Source organism: Rattus norvegicus, chromosome 1 (genome assembly GCF_036323735.1).
Source record: "Rattus norvegicus strain BN/NHsdMcwi chromosome 1, GRCr8, whole genome shotgun sequence".
NCBI lineage: Eukaryota > Metazoa > Chordata > Mammalia > Rodentia > Muridae > Rattus > Rattus norvegicus.
Window position 1 is genome coordinate 179,448,977 of NC_086019.1, and position 18,713 is coordinate 179,467,689.

Here is an 18,713-nt window from a genome sequence, read left to right on the forward strand (position 1 = left end):
TTCCACCAGGCAGGTCCATTCTAATCCTCCTCCTGTGCCTTCTGCGACTTTTTCTTTTTCTTTGTGCTGCTCTTTGTGCAGCTAGCAGCCGCCTCAGGCTCCTCAGAGAATTTTCCTTTTCTTCTGAGGGGGTGCTTGGCCTTAACATTGCAATGTGGATATAAAAAAAGACAAAATTAATAAATCTAGAGAGTTGTGAGATTTTTAATAAAAAAAAAAGACAGGAGCTGACTCTCTTCCTTTGATCTTTCTTTGGAAAACAATTACTAATTCACATGAGTGATCACAGGAGCACCACAAAAAGCCAGGAGTGAGGAGCTCAGTGAACAGACCGGTGTCACGCGCAACAGAAATTTACAATGGACTTGTTTCTCTGGCCTCACTTTTCAATGGGTCCACCAAAAGCAACAGCTAAAAAACAAAACAACAACAACAAAAACATTTGTTTATCTGGTCTTCTAACTTTTCCATCAATGAACAGACTATTTCTGTAATACAGAAAAACAAAAATTACTTTGGAGTTGGACACTGAAAAGAGGAAAAGATTGATTTATGAGACTAAAGCCTGGTCTGCCTGAGCCATCAAAGCCAGTTTGTTGTGACTTCCCTAAGCAATCCAAAAAACAGCCACTGCCATTATCAACTGAAGAATTTCAGATATTACAGGAGAATCCGTATGGGCTAAAATTATGTACTTGCATGCATGCATGCACGCATGCATACATTCATACATACATACATACATACATAGTCACACACACACACACACACACACACACATGGATATATATATATATCCTCCCCAAAACTCCTAAGGTAGAATGTGTTGTCTAAACATAGTATTAAGGGGGGCACTGAGGAGATAATTACCGATGGGGATAAAGCCTTCATGGATAAAATTTGTGACTCAAAAGCCTGTTGGCAACTTAGCTAGGCCCTGTTTGTCATTCTTCCGTTTCTACTTTAAGGACACTGTTAATTAGCCCCCTCTCTCTAGAAAGTGCAGTAATGGACACCCTCTAACCATCTTGAGGCTGGGAAAAGTCTCACCAGACTGAAGCTACTGGTGCCTTGATTTTAGACTTTCTGAGTACTTTAGTTAGGTTTCTATTATTGTAACAAATACCTGAGATAAATCAACTTAAAAGGAAAAAAAGTCACTTTGCCTTATAGTTTTAGTGGTTTGGGTCTATGACCTATGGACTCAGTTCTACTTTGGGCCTTTGGTACACATCCTGATAACACATTGAAAACATATTAAGGGGAAAAGCCTGACCAAAGAGAGGGTGGGAGGAGGGAGGAGGATGGAGAAAGATCAATATTAGCGCCCCACAATCCCCTTCAAGGGCACAACTCCAATAGCTAGCATTTCTCACTAGGTTCCACTTCTCAACACCTCACAACATCACCTGATGCTAAGACTCAAGCCTTAAAACATGGACACTGGGAACACTCCTCCAAACCACAGCACCCGCCTTCAGAGCTCTGCAGTATTAACAGATTCCTACTGTTTATGAGTTCTTTGGTCGGTGAAATTGTGTTGTAGCAGAGGAATAACTGACTCTATTACATCATTTCCTGTTTGTCCTCCAACAGTATGTAACATCAATAACATCCTCTTCCATACTAAAGTTGTTGAAATATCTTAACAGATCAAATAGTAGTATCTAACTGTGCTGTCTACCTTTCCCCTCCCATTTCTCATTTAACATAATTTCCAGACCCCACTTACACTCTGATCTCTATACATCTCTAAAAATACTCCAGGAAATAGTGAATTCCCAATCTTCTTTCTGGGTGGGAAACAAGCCAGCACTCAGCAAAGTACCTCTGCCATGCCACTTGGATAAAGCTGGCAGGCAAACATCTAAACTCAGGCTCTGTGACTCCAAACCCAAAGTTCTTTCTCCTCACACAACTATAAAGCAGTCACATCAACAGTACAATGCTGTAACCCCAAACAGGCCTGCCTTGTAAACCTTTCTGTTCCCACACATCTCTCTCCAGGAGGAAGATGTCCCCACTAAAAGGCTGCAATTATACTTTTGATACTAATCTAACCCAAGAATTAGCAAACGGAAGTTGCAGTGTTTGCATGCAGCTGCATAAAAGAAATCCTTCCAAACAGAAGTACTAAGAACAACACTCAGAACTGCCTGGTTCTGTCTCAGAGTCTCTCGGGAAGCAGCATTAAGTCTGTGAGGTGGCTGGCTCCCATTAGAGACATGCTCAGAGGTGCAGTAGGTACCGGAGCAGGAACATTTCCAAGACTTGGGGTTGGAATGGCTAGAGTTTTCGAGGACATACTCCTTCCTCTATTACTGTGTGACTTCATATTGTGCCTGCTCTCTAGCCTGGTTTCTCCGGGACAGTTGGAGGAAGGTTATTGCTGACCCTGTGTAAGTCAGTCACAGCTTTCTATTCAATCCTTGAGTCATGGAGCTCGCTCACAGTATTGAGGATGGAAGTTAAGACTAACCTTATATATGGCAGAGCTATAATTATATCCTTAAGTAGTTGCTGTGAGAAGTAAATCCTTTATAAAGCATTTCATATGGTACCCACTACTAGCTATTTCAAGAACTCTTTATTACTGAATCCAAATGTCCTTTGTCCATGTGCTTTGTGTCATTTGTCTCTTCTGCGTACTGTCATGATAGCCAGTGGCACTATTTTTAGGATTTTACTCATACTAATTCATCTGAGTGGAGTAATGAGCCTAAACTACATTATACCCTTTGCTCCCAAGCTGAATGGACTAAGTACTGGCTCCTCTGAAGGCTCCAGAAACCTTAGCAATTAGATTTTCTCTTGGAATGTTATCAGTGAGCACTTGTCCTACACATGCAAGTGAGCTTTCTCCTCCCTTATTCAAGGCTCTGAGTCAGCTGGGCTGCTGCCACACCTCAGGGAGGAATGTGGATGTGCAGCAGTACACAGGCAGAGGAGTGAAGTAGACTAGTGCTGCAACTATCAAACATGGTGTCCACAAATAGGAGCTGGAGAGCAGAGATCAGGAATGGGATTTTGCCTGTATCCTGGAGTGGAGACCCATAAACAAGTTGAAGTCATTGCTGATAAAAGAAAGACTTGAGAAATGGCCTAAGTCACTGCACCAATCAACTCAGTGACTAGCTGCCCAATCTGACTGTCAGGACAAAGTTTTGGCCTCTCCTACCCTTCCTTGAGCACATAAGCAAAATTAAATGAAATGCATCCATTTTTTGTGTTTTGTGCACTGTCAATTTAATGTGCTTTCCTATTTAGTTTTTCTTTTGAAATGTGGCCACATGTATCCCAGGCTGTCCTTTAACTTACTTTGTAGTCAAAATGACCTTGAACTTCTGAGTCTCCGGCCTCCACCTCTTGAGCGCTGAGAATGCAGACATGTAGCACCATGCCTGTTTTGTATGGTCTAGGCTCTGTGTATGTTAAAAAACAAAAAGCCCTCCACCACCCTATCTACACCCCAGACTCTGATGTCCATGTTAGGTGCACTTTTTCTAGTCACAGCTTTATCCTCACTCTAGCTCACTAAAGCCTCCCTAAAGATGTTTATTTAAGTGAAGAGGGTATGGTTATTCATCATCAATGATGTAATCGGAACTATAACAGAATGAAAAAGTAAAACAAGCTTCTCAGTGTTTTCAAATTCATGGCATGCTGTTCTCTAGATTCAGAAAAAGTAAATCAGAATTTCTAGGTAGTGTCGGAGTTACCTAACTTCTGGTATTAAACATACTTCTAACAATCTTCACACTCTATAATCTGAATAACTAACCTTTGTCAAAGAGTAAAGGACACTTGGTTTAGTACCATGGAGAATGAGAGCCTACAGGAATAGGAATGGAATGAAACTGTCAATCAGATCTCACACTAAGGTAACTCTCCCACCCCAATTATCTTGCACTGAAAATGTATTATACCTAGGGAAATAATAAAAAAGGATTTACAGGAACTATACTGCATATGTGAACTTATTAGTGAGCATTTTGTCTTTTTAAATATTATTTCTTGTTCTCCTTTCTAAATGTTATACTCTATACACACATTTGTTTACTTATATACATGCATGTGTCCTAGGTTAAGGATCTATACATGAAGGAGAACATGCAGGTTTTTTCTTTATGTGATTGAGTAGATTCACTAAATATTACATATTACAAGTCGATCCATTTTCCTGAAATTTTTGTGATTTCATTTTTCTTCCGAGTTGAATAACATTCTGTTTTATGTATGAACCAGATTTCATTATCTGTTCATCTGCTGGTGGACAACTAGGTTGGTTCCAATCCCCTGCTATAGTGAGTGGACTGCAGTAAATGTGGAGGTGCAGATATCTCTGTCACAGGCAGAGCTCTCTAGGCAAATGTCCAGAAGTGAAATATCATGGTCATATGATAGTTCTATTTTTAATTTCTTGAGGAGCCTCCAACACTGATTCCCACAGTGGCTATGCCAGTTTGCACTCTCAGCAGCAGCAAGTCCTCTTTCTCAGCATCCTCTGCAGCATTTTTTGTCTGATTCCTTGATCCCCATTATGACCGGGGTGAGTCCCACCCCATTCAAGGTAAGGCTTATTGAGATTCCAAATCATAGCATTGTGAAATGCAATCTTGAATTCTGATCCCACTCAATATGCAGTGACTATACTCAGCCCATACCTAGAGTCATTTGAAGAAATCCCAAATAGATAATCAACACAACTTATTAAACTATATTGGATATTCTATTGATATTCAACTACTACATATTCTAGAGAGAATTATGACAATTAAGTATCTACAAAAGATGCTAAAAACTATAAAATATCAATTAAAATTGATATAATAAAAAGAAACTAAAAGTTGTATTCATGTTGACAAGCATGTCAGGGGGGTCAGTCTCCTTTACCAGGGTGAAAAGTCCCTACTATGACCTCAAGTCTCTTTGTGGACCCTGCTTCTATCTATTCTAAGTTCCAATGGACGTTCAAGTTGTATTACGTAAGTCTCATGTATCTTCATATCCATTTACATTCAGTGGCCTTATATACATATTATAAATGCACCATGCTTAGCTGTACCTATTCCATTATCTTCATTATAGCCCACCTTCCCTATAGATAAGGTTTACATAAGGAGAGAGTTGTTTATTCATAAATGATCCCATATAGAATTCTAACACACCATGGGGGAGGGAGAGGTACATACAAGCTTATCAGTGATTTCAGACTATCACTTTAAAATGTTTTCTGGTGAACTAAAACCCAGCCGTGGGTTACCCTGTGGTAGAGACCATCCACTACCAGGTTACTGTCTTAGTGTCTAGAAAGAGTTGCCTTCTCTAGGTTCTACTAGCTTCTGGCTACAAAGAAAATTTAACTTCTTTAACATGTTGAAGATTAAGTGTCTAATACAGGAATCACAAACCCAAAAGTTTTCTAAACTGCTTCATTTTAATGACACATAATAAGTTGAAGTTTGTGTATTGATCAAAGTAAACACAAAAAAAAAATAGAAAGGGAGAAAAGGAGGAAAGGAGGGAAGGAGGGGGAAGAATATAGGCAGGCAGGAAGGAAGGAATGTTGCATCCTTAAATCCCAAAGTGCAGAGACAAGTTCTTAAGAGCACCTTGTGTTGTCACCATACAGTCACCCTTTCAAACTAATGTCCTTAAAATTATAGTTCTCGGGGTTGGGGATTTAGCTCAGTGGTAGAGCACTTGCCTAGCAAGCGCAAGGCCCTGGGTTCGGTCCCCAGCTCCGAAAAATAGAAAAGAAAAAAAAATTATAGTTCTCCAGTCATAGCCAGTGCCTGGATCCTTGTGCAGCTCTTAGAATGATAAACTCCTTAACTCAGGTACAGGCAATTGGGGAAAGGTTGTCTAGTCTGACTCCAAACTTTTTCACCTTTTATTCATTTAAGCTCAGACAACTTAATTAAACTCTTTATCTTTAATTTCCTTCTCTCTAAAATGGGAGCAATAGTACCACCAATAAAGAATCGACTACACTGGGTTGTTATAAAAAGCAGATTAAACGTAAGACTCTCAGACCTGTGCCAATTACATAAGCACTAATGAGGGGTACAGGATTGGTAGCAGTGGTAGAAAGCCCTGACAATCAGCTGGGTGGCTTCTCTGCAAATGCCTCCCTCTTCATGGAGGGTTCACTGTCTCCGAAAGCAGTCTATTTCATCTTTGGGGAGTTGAAAATTGTTCTCTTTATAAGAATATAAATATATTTCAATCTATAAATCTGTCCCATGAAAAATTCAGATTGAAGCACTTTCAATACAACACACAGCTACCAAAGCACCTTCCTACCTTATCTTTAGCAAACTGGACGAAACGCCCTAGCTTCCCTTACTTCTTCATGAAGATACAGTTTAGAGGCAGATAAGAGGCATTGCAGACCTTTACTCGTACAACTCAGGAGGCAGGTGGATCTCCGTAAGTCTGAAGACAACCTGGTTTACATACCGAGTTACAAGCCAGCTAGGGATATATAGTAAGACCCTCGAGAAAAATAAAATAATTTTTTGTAAAAAGTTCAGACACACTAATCAGTCTCCCTGAAGTATATGCCAGCTTGTTTTTTTCTCTCTCCTAAAGAGCAGTGAACTGAGCAACCTGGATATTGATTTTCAAGAATTAAGTCACCCTATCAACACTGCCTTGGAGGTCTAGTGTTTTAAGTCCTAACGCCATGGACAGGAAGTCTCATGGATGGCAATACTCAGTAGGTTTTGATAGTGGAGTATAAGCATTTTCAGGCAGGGATGCCTAATGGTGGACTCCTCAGAGTCCAAGACAACAGCTTGGAATATCAAGGCTCAGCTCTTGGCCACTCACCTGGAACGTCACTGGTTGCTAACAATGCTGCTGGGCTGAACTAGCTCAAACCACTTCAACTCTGAAACCAGGGAGCTAAAAGTGGTTTGAACCTTGGCAATTAAAATTCAAGTCTTTCAGTTTTGCGATGAAGAAATCCAAGTCAAGAACTAAGAGTGGCTTTCATAAGGTCGCATGACAAATCAGTGGCAGAGATGAGCACAGGCTTTTGGTAAGGTAGCAGCCTTCTGACATGTCCCCTCCCAGTCACACCAGGGAAAACAGCTCCATTACCCAGAAAGGATTCCTTTTTCCCCCCTTTCTTGACAATCTGAGGCACTGGGTGTGGGAAGAATTATGCAAAAGTTGGAGATGTTGCACAAGTTCTTACAGATTACAGGTTCACTGTGTGGAGAGGCCCAAGATTCCACAATTTTTCTCAAAGTCTGCTCTAATGTCAACTCTATTGCCTCCTGCCAAGCACTAAGCAGATGTTTTCCTCTCTCCTTTATCTGAGAGACATTGGGGTGGTTTGAAAATTAACCATGTGTTATCATTGTGGTTGTTATAACCAACAAGACAACTGGTGTGCTTAAAATTAGACAAACCACTCATGCCATGTTCTTCAGACCTTACCCATCTAAACATTAAAAAGTACCACATCCCAATTAGGGCTTCTTAAATCCATTTGTGCCTTAAAAAAGATGTTTCTCTACAGTGAAGTCCTTTAAAGGCCAAACTAATCTATGGAAGAAAGACAGGACAGATCACTTTCAACACTATACACACCGAGTCAGCCCTCAAGGCCTCTTTCAGCCCAATAATCTCTCTTCATTGGATTCTGTCTTGTACAAGTTCAAATTTTGAGGCTTTCACTGCAAAAGTCTTCAAATGCCTTTCTAATATATCAAATACCTATGATGAGCTTACCAGGAAACTTGTGTTAATCTAGGAAAACACATGTAACATCATTAGCATTCTGATTTCAATTTCTACAAAGAGAACAAAATATGAGCAGACTAAGAATGATTTCCAGAGAAATCATTTACAGTGTTGTAAAATATCTATGCATCCATCCATCTACTGATCCATTCTTCCATCCATGTATCTTCAGACTTATCTCTGTATCTGCAGAAAAGGGGAAAACTGGGCACTAAGTGTCTCAACATTGACACAAAGCAGCAGGAAGTCTAACCTGCCCATCAGCTCCCATATTGCCTGAAGCTCTGCCTTCCCCACCTCAGGTAATAAGCCTTCATCTGACCTTACTTAACAACTACATAGTGAGCCTGCACTTTGTCTCTGAGAAGGAACTTTCAAATACCAAAAAAATAAAATAAAATTTATGCCTTAACCTATTTTGCCACTTTAAAAGACCAGCCCAAACCATTATATTCAAATTATAAACAAGGCATAGCAATGTTTGTGCAAAATGAAAGGTGTTACCAAAATGGAAAAGTGCAAAATAAAACAGCTGAAGGCCAAATATTACCAATAAATTCAAGTGAAAAAGTTTCCTCAACTTCTTCATGGAGATGAGAAGAAGTTAACTGAAAAATTCTGTGTAAGAAAATATGCATAAATCTGAACCACCTGTAGACTGAAAGCATGCCTGTGGGGTTCTTCATTGAGCAGAAAAGTAGTTGTGTCCTTGGTTTGTTTAATCCTAGCTACTTCTCAGTAATTGCACAGGCACAGACACACACACACACACACAGAGACACACACACACACACAGACACACACACACAGACACACACACACACAGACACACACACACACACAGACACACACACATACACACACAAAATAAAAATAATTGTCATCTAAGTGTTCTAACTCTTCCTTTTCCATTTTGTTGACATTTTATATCACTGAGTGTCTTCTGTGACACCACTGTGGTATATCTGTGCTTGAAAGGACATAAGTACTATCAGAAATTAGATGAAGTTTAGAATATTGTATTCAAGCTACTTTCAACACTCTGGTAGTAGAAATAACTTGGAGTTAAACAATGATGAAAACAAAAGTTTACAAAATAACTTCCAATCACTTTTGTTAAACAAGATTTTCCATTTTCTAGGGTGTTAATAAAATATAAACAAGATAAATTAAATGCATAAATATCCATTTCTAATTTCAAGCTGATTGTGAGATTTTATTAGTGAAGGTTTATGATTTATACTTTGGATCTAAGAATGTAGTTCAAGCAGAGATATAATATTAAGCTCAATTTGTATCACCATGCCTAGCGGTCATGGGAATGTAGTAGCACAAAAAAATAGAAGATTAATATTATAATATAATAAATGTTATCTCATAGAAGGCTATGTTAACAAAAGGGAATAAAAGGTTAGAGGAAACAAGGAAAACTTTTCATTGAGAGGGACAAATAGTGGGTTCATTTGCATATTAAAGTTATTAAGACACATTTATTGAAAGCTTGTTTAATGAAGATTGGATGTGTTTGTGGAGAGAATAGGGCGAGGTCTCTCCTGCTTGATGCAAAGCTTGAGTCCTCATCAGAGCCTTTCAAGCTCTCCCCTGAATGGTGCAGGTGGGACTCAATTGCCTTCCTGGAAAAAACAGCTCCCTTGGAATTGGAGAAGACAGACCCTAAAGAATGCAAACAACCCTGGCTTGTAGTTACAAAGCAGGGGACCACCACTGTCCTCCCTATCCCCTCCCATCAGTCTAAAGGGCCTGGAAAGGGAGCTCATGCTCCCCTAAAAGTTCAAAGTAGTCCTGAAAATCCCTGCCCACCACTCAATCCACACTCTCCTCTCTATAGCATGTTTCTTAGAGCATCACAAATGTGCAGGTTTCACTATTCCAGTCATTGTTTTTCATTCTAGTGAAGTGCCCACAGCCAGGCACGAAGGGGTGGCATAAAGAATGTTGAAGGAATGTATACACAGCCCAAACCCCCTGCACACTGGAAGCACACCTATGGATTTCTATTCAAGCAGGAAATCACTGGTGTCCAAATCATTGGCTGCCCCACTGATTAACGACAACAAATTCTAACAGGATCATTTTAAAAGAAAAAGTCTTCTACATTCAAATATGTTAATCCATCAGAAAAAATAAAACCTGAGAATCATCCTGTTTAAGCTGTCTGCTCTGTGCCGAATTACACCAGTTTCTGCTGCAATCAATTCTTGCTTTAAATAATTATCATGGTACAACTTCTGTTCTGTAGAAGTGCAACTCCATGATATACTCTTACAGTAAACCAGCAACCTAGGGAAAAGCTGCATCCTGAGATGACAAGACACACTCTATGGTAGACCAAAACCATAGAGAAGGACAACTCAGAAAAAGAAAGGAAAACTATTTATGGGGAAACAAATCACATAAAATTGATTAGGAGAAAAAATTGGCCAAATCACCCAAAGGACAATACCCATGGTTGAGTAGAAATGTGTAAATGACAAGTGACAACAGTGATGGGGTTCAGTAGTCTGCAACCCCAGCTTATGAGTGCAAAGTGAGTGGAGCGTGTCATAGGCCAGCTCCTTGAAGAACACTGTATGCACAATTTTATTATAGTGACAGAAAAGATATCAGGGACTGATTTTCCTCAAACTGTCAAAACACAGAAGAAATACAAGTCTTTGCGTGGATACAGCAAAGTATGGGGTTCTTAGATTTTGGCAAGTGTTCAATATATAGCCCACATAATCACATGCTAATGACTGGATTGTGCTAATCGGCATGCATACCTGATCCCTTCGTGCCCAGGGGGAAGTCAACCATAGCAGAGCAGCTAGTGTTTCTGCTTCTGATACAGATTTTAGTTATCTGCTAGGTAAGAAGAAAACCTTTTCCAGAAAAGTGTCTTTACAAAGAACTACGACATCACTAACAGGACAAAGTAGAACATGGCCACTCAGAATTCCCAAAGTGTCAAAGCGTTTCTCAGAAGCAATCTAATAACCCTTTTCCTTTTTATTTAAACAACCAACCAAGGTTTGAGAGACTCTTTTAGAGTATCATGAAAAAAAATAACAGAAAGGAAACTTGGGCATGATCCAGGCATGAAAGTTACAGTCGAGTATCAGTGTGTTAAACACAGAACAAGTTCCTATTTCACTCCCACAGTAAGGTCTAACAAATTCCACACAGTAAAATGGAGTTTGATTCTGCAGCATGAACTGCAACTACATTTGTGATTAAATTTCTAAGATAAATTTTATAAAAAGAGACAATACTGCATGCTAATTTAAAAGCTATGGAAAGGGGGGAACTCTTCCTAGATAATACTGTTTGGTGTCTTCTGGGCCACAGTTGGACATCTTCCCCTAATTAACACGTAAGTTTGAATTCTAAGTTGAATGAATTTTTAAAATTGGAAAATGAGAATAGTAGTATGGTGGTTCACATTGACTTATTTATATTCACAATGCCACAAAGAAATCCCAAATCTTTTTTTTTTTAATTTATCTTGGGTATTTTTATTTTACATTAACAGAAAGTTGACTAACAAGAACTTCTCTCGGATGTCAGTGTGTATGAGAATTGTGGTTTCTTTTTTTTTTTTTTTTTGCTCTTAATTTCTTTTTTTTTTTTTTTTATTAACTTGAGTATTTCTTATATACATTTCGAGTGTTATTCCCTTTCCCGGTTTCCGGGCAAACATCCCCCTCCCCCCTCCCCTTCCTTATGGGTGTTCCCCTCCCAACCCTCCCCCCATTGCCGCCCTCCCCCCATAGACTAGTTCACTGTGGGTTCAGTCTTAGCAGGACCCAGGGCTTCCCCTTCCACTGGTGCTCTTACTAGGATATTCATTGCTACCTATGGGGTCAGAGTCCAGGGTCAGTCCATGTATAGTCTTTAGGTAGTGGCTTAGTCCCTGGAAGCTCTGGTTGCTTGGCATTGTTGTACTTTTGGGGTCTCGAGCCCCTTCAAGCTCTTCCAGTTCTTTCTCTGAGAAATCCCAAATCTTTACCCAGTTCTTTAGGGGACTTCTTTAGGAAAATAAGAAAGAAAGAAGGAAAGAAAGAAACACTTCGTACTGCAAAGTCACACTCCAACAAGGCCTCAACCACTCCAAATAGACCACACTCTTCATCCTTCCAAACCTGGAGAGTATGCATTCAAATCTATGAACCTATGGGGCCAGTCATATTCAAACCACCACAGTGGGCACTGAGATTTCTAAAGCCCATGACATTCCCACCTCTCCTCTCTCCTCTCTCCTCTCTCCTCTCTCCTCTCTCCTCTCTCCTCTCTCCTCTCTTCCTCTCTTCCTCTCTCCTCTCTCCTCTCTTCCTCTCTCCTCTCTCCTCTCTTCCTCTCTCTCTTTTTCTCTCTTTCCCTCCCTTCTCCCTCCCTCCTCTCCTCTCCTCTCCTCTCTCCCCCCTCTCATCTCTTCTCCTCTCCATCCCCCACTCTCTGATTCATGCGATGGACAAGATGTAGGCTCTCAGCTACTATTTCAGCACCATGTCTGCCTGCCTCCTACCATGCTTCCAACCATGATAGTCATGAACCCATTCTTTGAAACTCCCATGGAACTGTTCTATAAGTTTTCTTGGTAATGGTGATTTGTCACAGCTGAAGAAAAGTAACTAAGACAAGAAATAACTAAATTTCTCAAGAAGCCTGAATATTGCCAGTTTCTGATTTTTTTTTCTTAAGGACTCCAGATGTTGACCAGATACCACACAGTAGACATAGATCAACCTGCCCTTGGGCATGAGGACAACAGTAGTCAGACCAGGTGAACAATACTTACTGAATTATACCCCCAATAAATGTATTGAAATTAAATCCATCTGGGTGGTACCTAGTACCTTAAATTACTAAATCTATTTCTCTCACACATACACAGAAAAAAACCTTGGCAACAATTCAACTTCTTAAATCTTTCAAAAAGAAGCAAGATGAGAAATCTTCTAAAAGTCTGTCACAACATGAAGTGTGGCAGAAGATTAAATCCCCAGTGAGAATTCCTGGACTATGCTATCACACAATGACAACAGCCCTGTTCCAAGAAATGGTACAAAGTCCACACTAGAAATTTTATGACTCCAAGTGAACTACAAAAAACACTCCAATGCTGACTAGCAACTTTCCTGGCTGAAGCAAGAGAGACAGAGAGGAGTGACAGTTTGCAAACAAGGAAGCATTGCTCCTGGCCACTATTAACTGGGCCAACGTGGCTATTATTATTTCCTTTGCTTATCACAAAGAATAATCTTCACATTTTTTTGTCTATGTGCATCTTACTTTAAAACTTCTCTAATGAATGAAAGTCACCATCTAAATCTTGCTCTTTTCTGTATTTTTTAAAGCTTTTCATAGATTGATCAGGAATCACAAAAACTGTACATCAGTCTTATTGCAGGCTGCAAGTACTCAGCACCAGATAAATTACACTTCCTAAACTACAGTCCCAGAACAAGCAAGAAAAGCTATTCGACTTGCATCTCTAAAACAAGGGGTTCAGACATTCTGGGCTGAGGGTACAAGTAGTTTTTTCTACTTAATTAGATGAGTAGTTCAAACTCAGATATATGTAATAACATTTTTACCTAAATATCAATGTGATTGTGAATGTAAATGCACAAGGGCATATGTGCATGGATCCTACTATAAATTTTATTGTCACGTTGTGCATTTTTCAAGAAAGACCCTGTGTGGCTGGGGATGTGGCTCAATGAATAAAGCACTTCCTAGTAAGCAGAGTTCAAATTCCAGGGACTCACATAAAAGCCAGGCAGGTAAGGTGGTCAGTTTGTAATCACAACATTCCTGAGTCAAGATCCTGGAGAAGTTGGTTAGCCAGACTAGGCAAATTTGCAAGCCCTGGGTTCAGCAAATGACTCCTCTGTCTCAGTAAATCAACTGGGAAGTAATTGAAGAAGACATCCATCGTTAGCCTCTACCTCCATAAACATACATACACATGTGCATTCCCAAACACATAGCTACATACAGTGGTCCCACACACATGCACAAATACATGCAATCTACACATAAATGCAGAGAGAGAGAGAGAGAGAGAGAGAGAGAGAGAGAGAGAGAGAGACCATCAGCTTCTCACCACATTTTCATGGTCACACAGAAGTCACCATGGTTTGATCAGGAATGTGTATGTCTATTACCATATTGCTGGTCCTTGGCCTCTTTTATTTCACTCAATTTTGACTAAGCCTTCATGTTCTCAATGGGATAACCTCCCAAACTGTTCACTCTGCCATCCTCATCCCAGATGTACCTGCACAGTAGGCAATGTGATCTATTAGAAAGTTAAATAAAGCATTATTACTGTCTTGCTTAAAATTTCCCAATGGTTTCCTCTTGCACTTGAAACAAAGTTCAAACACTTCATTAGAGCCTTTGAGATTATAATACGTATTATCTGCCTGCCTCCTTGATTTCATCCACATCATTCTCTCCTCTCCAGGCACTCTGCTGTGTTTTGTTGTTCAAATACACTAATCAAAAGATGTTTGTACTAACTGTTAAAGACACTATGCACTTTGGTTGCAGGACATTAAGAAATCTCAAATTAACCAGGAAACTCTCTTCCTAATGGCTAGCTTTCACAGTGCCAGAAGACTACTGAGACAGAAAAGACATTTCCCAATACTAGACACTGTGTGCTACAGCATCACCTGACAGAAAAGACATTTCCACGGGTATGATCATGGTATGACAGTTGTGATAGTAACCAACTTCTTTCTGATTGGATTAGAGACTCGCTACTTAAGAAATATTTCTGCCTGATACTGTAACCTGGTCAAAACTCCATGACTTGGAAGGTCATAGACCCTAATAGAGAAGTCTACTGATATTGTTTCACTAAATGGAAGGTTATCAGACTGCCCTCCTAATATGTGTATACCCATTATGTGCTGCTCCCAACCTTGGTCAGAGGAACCTCTGATTGCAGTTGATACTAATTAATGCAGAGACCAATCACCAGTCAAAGTGCTGACTTCAGGTACTCAGCTATAGATAGGTCATCTTTATCAACCTCTCCATACCCAAGGCTCGGGAAACATCATGGAAGAGTGGAGAAAAAGAATGCAAGACACACAGAATGGCGAGGAGAGTTGTGGAATGTTTTTGGACATGACTTGGCTGATGTACACATCAACTCACATCTGTGATGGTTACCTGCCTGAGACCCGAACAAGGTCAAGCCAGTGAAAATTCCAGGGGCCGCCGAGGCTCCATCTCTATCAAAGGGTCTACTGACAGTTGGCAGCTGCTGGTTCTCTCTTCTGTGGGAATGTGCCTACTGATAGGTGGTCTGTCCTCAGTGGATGGTCCTACATCCTTCACATCTGTCTAGCTAGTTGGACTCAGGGAACTACTAATATAATTTATTAATATAATAATAGATTTTCAAAGAGGACATTAAGAGGACAGGAAGGAGTTGGGTTGGTAGTTATCAGGGGGAATTGGTAAGAGGCAGTGGGCAGGAAGTAGATAAATAAAAACATATTTTAAATCCAAACACTGTAAAAATGAGAAATTGTAAAGATTTTTGTTCTTCTTCTTATTACTTATTATTGCTACTTGTAGGTACTTTTATACTTATCATCCCTAAGTCTCTGCACAATTGACTTGTTCCAAATGTCAGCTGAGAGCTCTCTTCAGAAAGGTCTTCCTTCCATTCGGTCATTCTCTCCTCACTGCATTCTCTTCATTGTCTGAACTGTCTTACTCTGAGACATGGTGCTATGTAAATTCCACTAGAAACCTGATATTACCATAAGTAGTCTTTGTATCTGGAACTGAGTATTCATTCCAAACCCCCATGGGCAATGGTGATATACCTCTTTAAATTATATTTTAAGGCAAAAAAAAAAAGGGAAAAGAATAAAATGTGCTAGAAGGAGAGCATACTATGGCATGCACCTCTCAGCTCATTCAATACGAATAGCTACATAGAAGTACAGTCTTCACAACACACCCCACCCTGCAAAACATGTAATTTGCAGAGTTTACTAACAATATCTAGGCTCACATGTCCTTTCCACATTTAAAACTTTTGTGGAAAATAATTACATATAAGAACAAATATGGGTCACTGCAAGCTATCACAGAGATGTTCCTTCACACTGACATCAGAAAGGACTGTGCCATGTACATTTTATTACATGGGTGCATTCTTTACTAATGCCCAGGGTCAACGAGAATAAAAATACACATCACTGGATGGTGGGAATGCTCCTATGCCAAAAAGGTATTAGTATCCTAAAACCATGACAAAAACAAGTGCTGTGCACAGAAATAGAGAGAGATTCTTATGTGTACTAACTTTCAACCATAAAAAAGTCACCAGTTGATAAAAAATACTAAATTTAAAATCAAACATTCTGGATTCTGTAATTGCTGTTTAAAATGTGTCTAAATTTTTATATTGCATTGGTCTGTGAATTCCCTTCCCTAAAATTTCTATCCTCCTTCTGTGCTTAGATTACTACACATTGTTTTTCTTATTGGAAACTGTGTGGCGTCTTACTTTACTGAGTTTCCACTTCAAAATAACCAGGATTCTAAGATGCAACTTTTTTCTAACCAGGTCATGGGGACTGGTGAAGTTTTTTCCTTTTCTACCTTTGTTCTTTATGTTTCCCAGTGAGCCCTCTGAACTCAGTAAACCAAATGCTGTCCATGAGACAAGGACCAATGTGGAGACGGAAGAGGTCCTGGCCAATGTGGGTTGTAGTTTGTACACTCATTCTTGGCTTTTACTTCTCCACAGCATTTGACGGGATTCAGCTGACAGTAATCAAACAAGCAAGTAAACAGGGTCCATAGAAGACAACTGCAAATGTCTGGGCTCTTCATCAATGCTCTTTAGATTTCATAGTTAATGAAATAAATTAAAATTTTACATTAGTCACAGTCTTCCTACTCCAACACACACACACACTCCACACAAACACACACACTTACATACTATACAAACACACATATCTCACACACACACATTGTAGGTCTGGCAGGAACATAAAACCCTTCCATTGTTTTTCTTTACAAAAAAACAGAAGCTGCCTGGTGACCTGATCTGTGGCCTAGGTCAGTTCAGGTCCGAGGCTACAGTCGCCATGTTGTTGACTCTATCTGGTGAAGAGGGAGCACAGAGAAAGTTTCCACATGCAGCTGCTATTTCCCATTTGTTAAATCCTTTTATTGCACCATATAAGTACACAGCTGGGAAATGCTATAGAGTGGGAGTTAAACAAATACTTTGGCTTTCCAGCATTTGGAGAACACAAAAGCTCCAGCAGAAAGCACAGCGAAAGTTTGGAAACATTTCTATGAGAATGGTCTCTTTCACACTAATCTATAACATGTTTGCAACCTTAAGCTATTTTATACTACCATAAATCATATGTGACATGAATTACTACATATACATTAGTATCTATTTTGACAAGTTCTGCATAACAAAAAACTCAGAGTAACTCAGCAAAGCAACTTAGCACTTGCCAAAAGTAAAGTTTTTCTAAGAAAAATAAGTTAAGTGCCCTCAGAAGAAGCAGAACTTGAAGTGTATTGTCCCTGCCTCTCTCCATACATTTTCCAGTCCAGTTACTTTTATTTGGTCAGGCCTGCACATGGAATCAAAGCACAGCTATCTTGAGCCAGTCCCTCTCCGTGTCCCCTCTTTGTTTACACTAATCCAAGCCACTGTAATCTTTCATCTAGATTTCTGAAATAGAAACCCCAGGGTCCATCCTTCCACACTTGCTGCCTGCTCAGCCATTCACTGTGCCACAGTTGGAATTATCTGTGAGAAACCTTCTTCAGCCCTTCAAAGGCTGTTCCCACTGCACTCAGATCAAATCTCACCCCCACAATGCCATTGCCAAGGCCTGTATGATACGGTCCCTATCTATTTTTTCCAACCACATCTGATGTATCTCCATTCATTATCCTCTGACCACAAGGACCATCTTTCATTTCCTTAAATTAAGTTCTGGGTTTATCACCTCAGACACTCCATACAGCTGTTCTCTCCATGGATTTAGTCTTTGCCCTACTCTGACTACTTTCTGTCCTCCTTAGGTTGGAGAAGGCATTTTATCCATCTATTCAAAGATAGATTTGTCTCATTGTGCTTTCAGACAACATTCTGATCTTCTGCACAGCACAAAAAACTTCGACTATATATGTATTTGCATGCTGTCCCCTGTCTAAGAACACAACCTCCAGGCAGGCATGCCTCACATCTGCTTCACCATAACACAGCTGTAGTTAGGGAATGTGTGGCATCCAGAAGGTGCTCCATAAATATTTGTTCAAATAAAGACCAAGCAGAGTCTCATTATCCTGCCTATGAGCAAGGAGCAGAGAGTAGATATCCGTCTCAGCCACGCCATCGTACAGACACAGAGTGAACGTTAAGTTCAATCAGAAAATGTTCTCTATTCCTGCCTTGCTATATATTTGCCTTCCCTTTCTCCTGGAAGATAAATTTCCAGCCCAGAAAACTGTTTACTCTTGATTCCCTATGTATAAAAGAACAAAATGATGTCATTTGCAAGAAAATGTGGAGATCATCATGTTACGTGAAATAAGTCTAATACACAGACAAGGGATTTAAGGTAAGTATGGGGGAAGAGAGAAACATTGACCTAAAAGGACTATTAGGAACTTAGACTAGAAAGAGGAGAGAAAGGAGGTCTTCAAGAAATGGTAGAAGAGCAGGAAACTATAATAAAAGTACTATCTGCATTATGAAAATGACATTATGAAATTTTTAATCTGTATAATTAAGGTGTGCTAAATAAAAGTCTACGAATCATGGAGTAAAACTAAAATTATTTGAGTCATGCTTCATTCATCTTTTGATTCTCTCACCTACGCCTATACTGTATGTACAAAAATCATTTGGAAAAAAAAAACTTTCTCCCTGAACAAGTTATTTA

General features: G+C 39.7%; 1 protein-coding gene across 30 annotated transcripts in view; it reads right to left on the reverse strand.

Annotated features, from left to right (window-relative positions):
* Sox6 (SRY-box transcription factor 6) overlaps positions 1 to 18,713 on the reverse strand; it is a 611,566-nt gene that overhangs the window by 291,299 nt on the left and 301,554 nt on the right. The gene's annotated exons all lie outside the window — the stretch shown is intronic.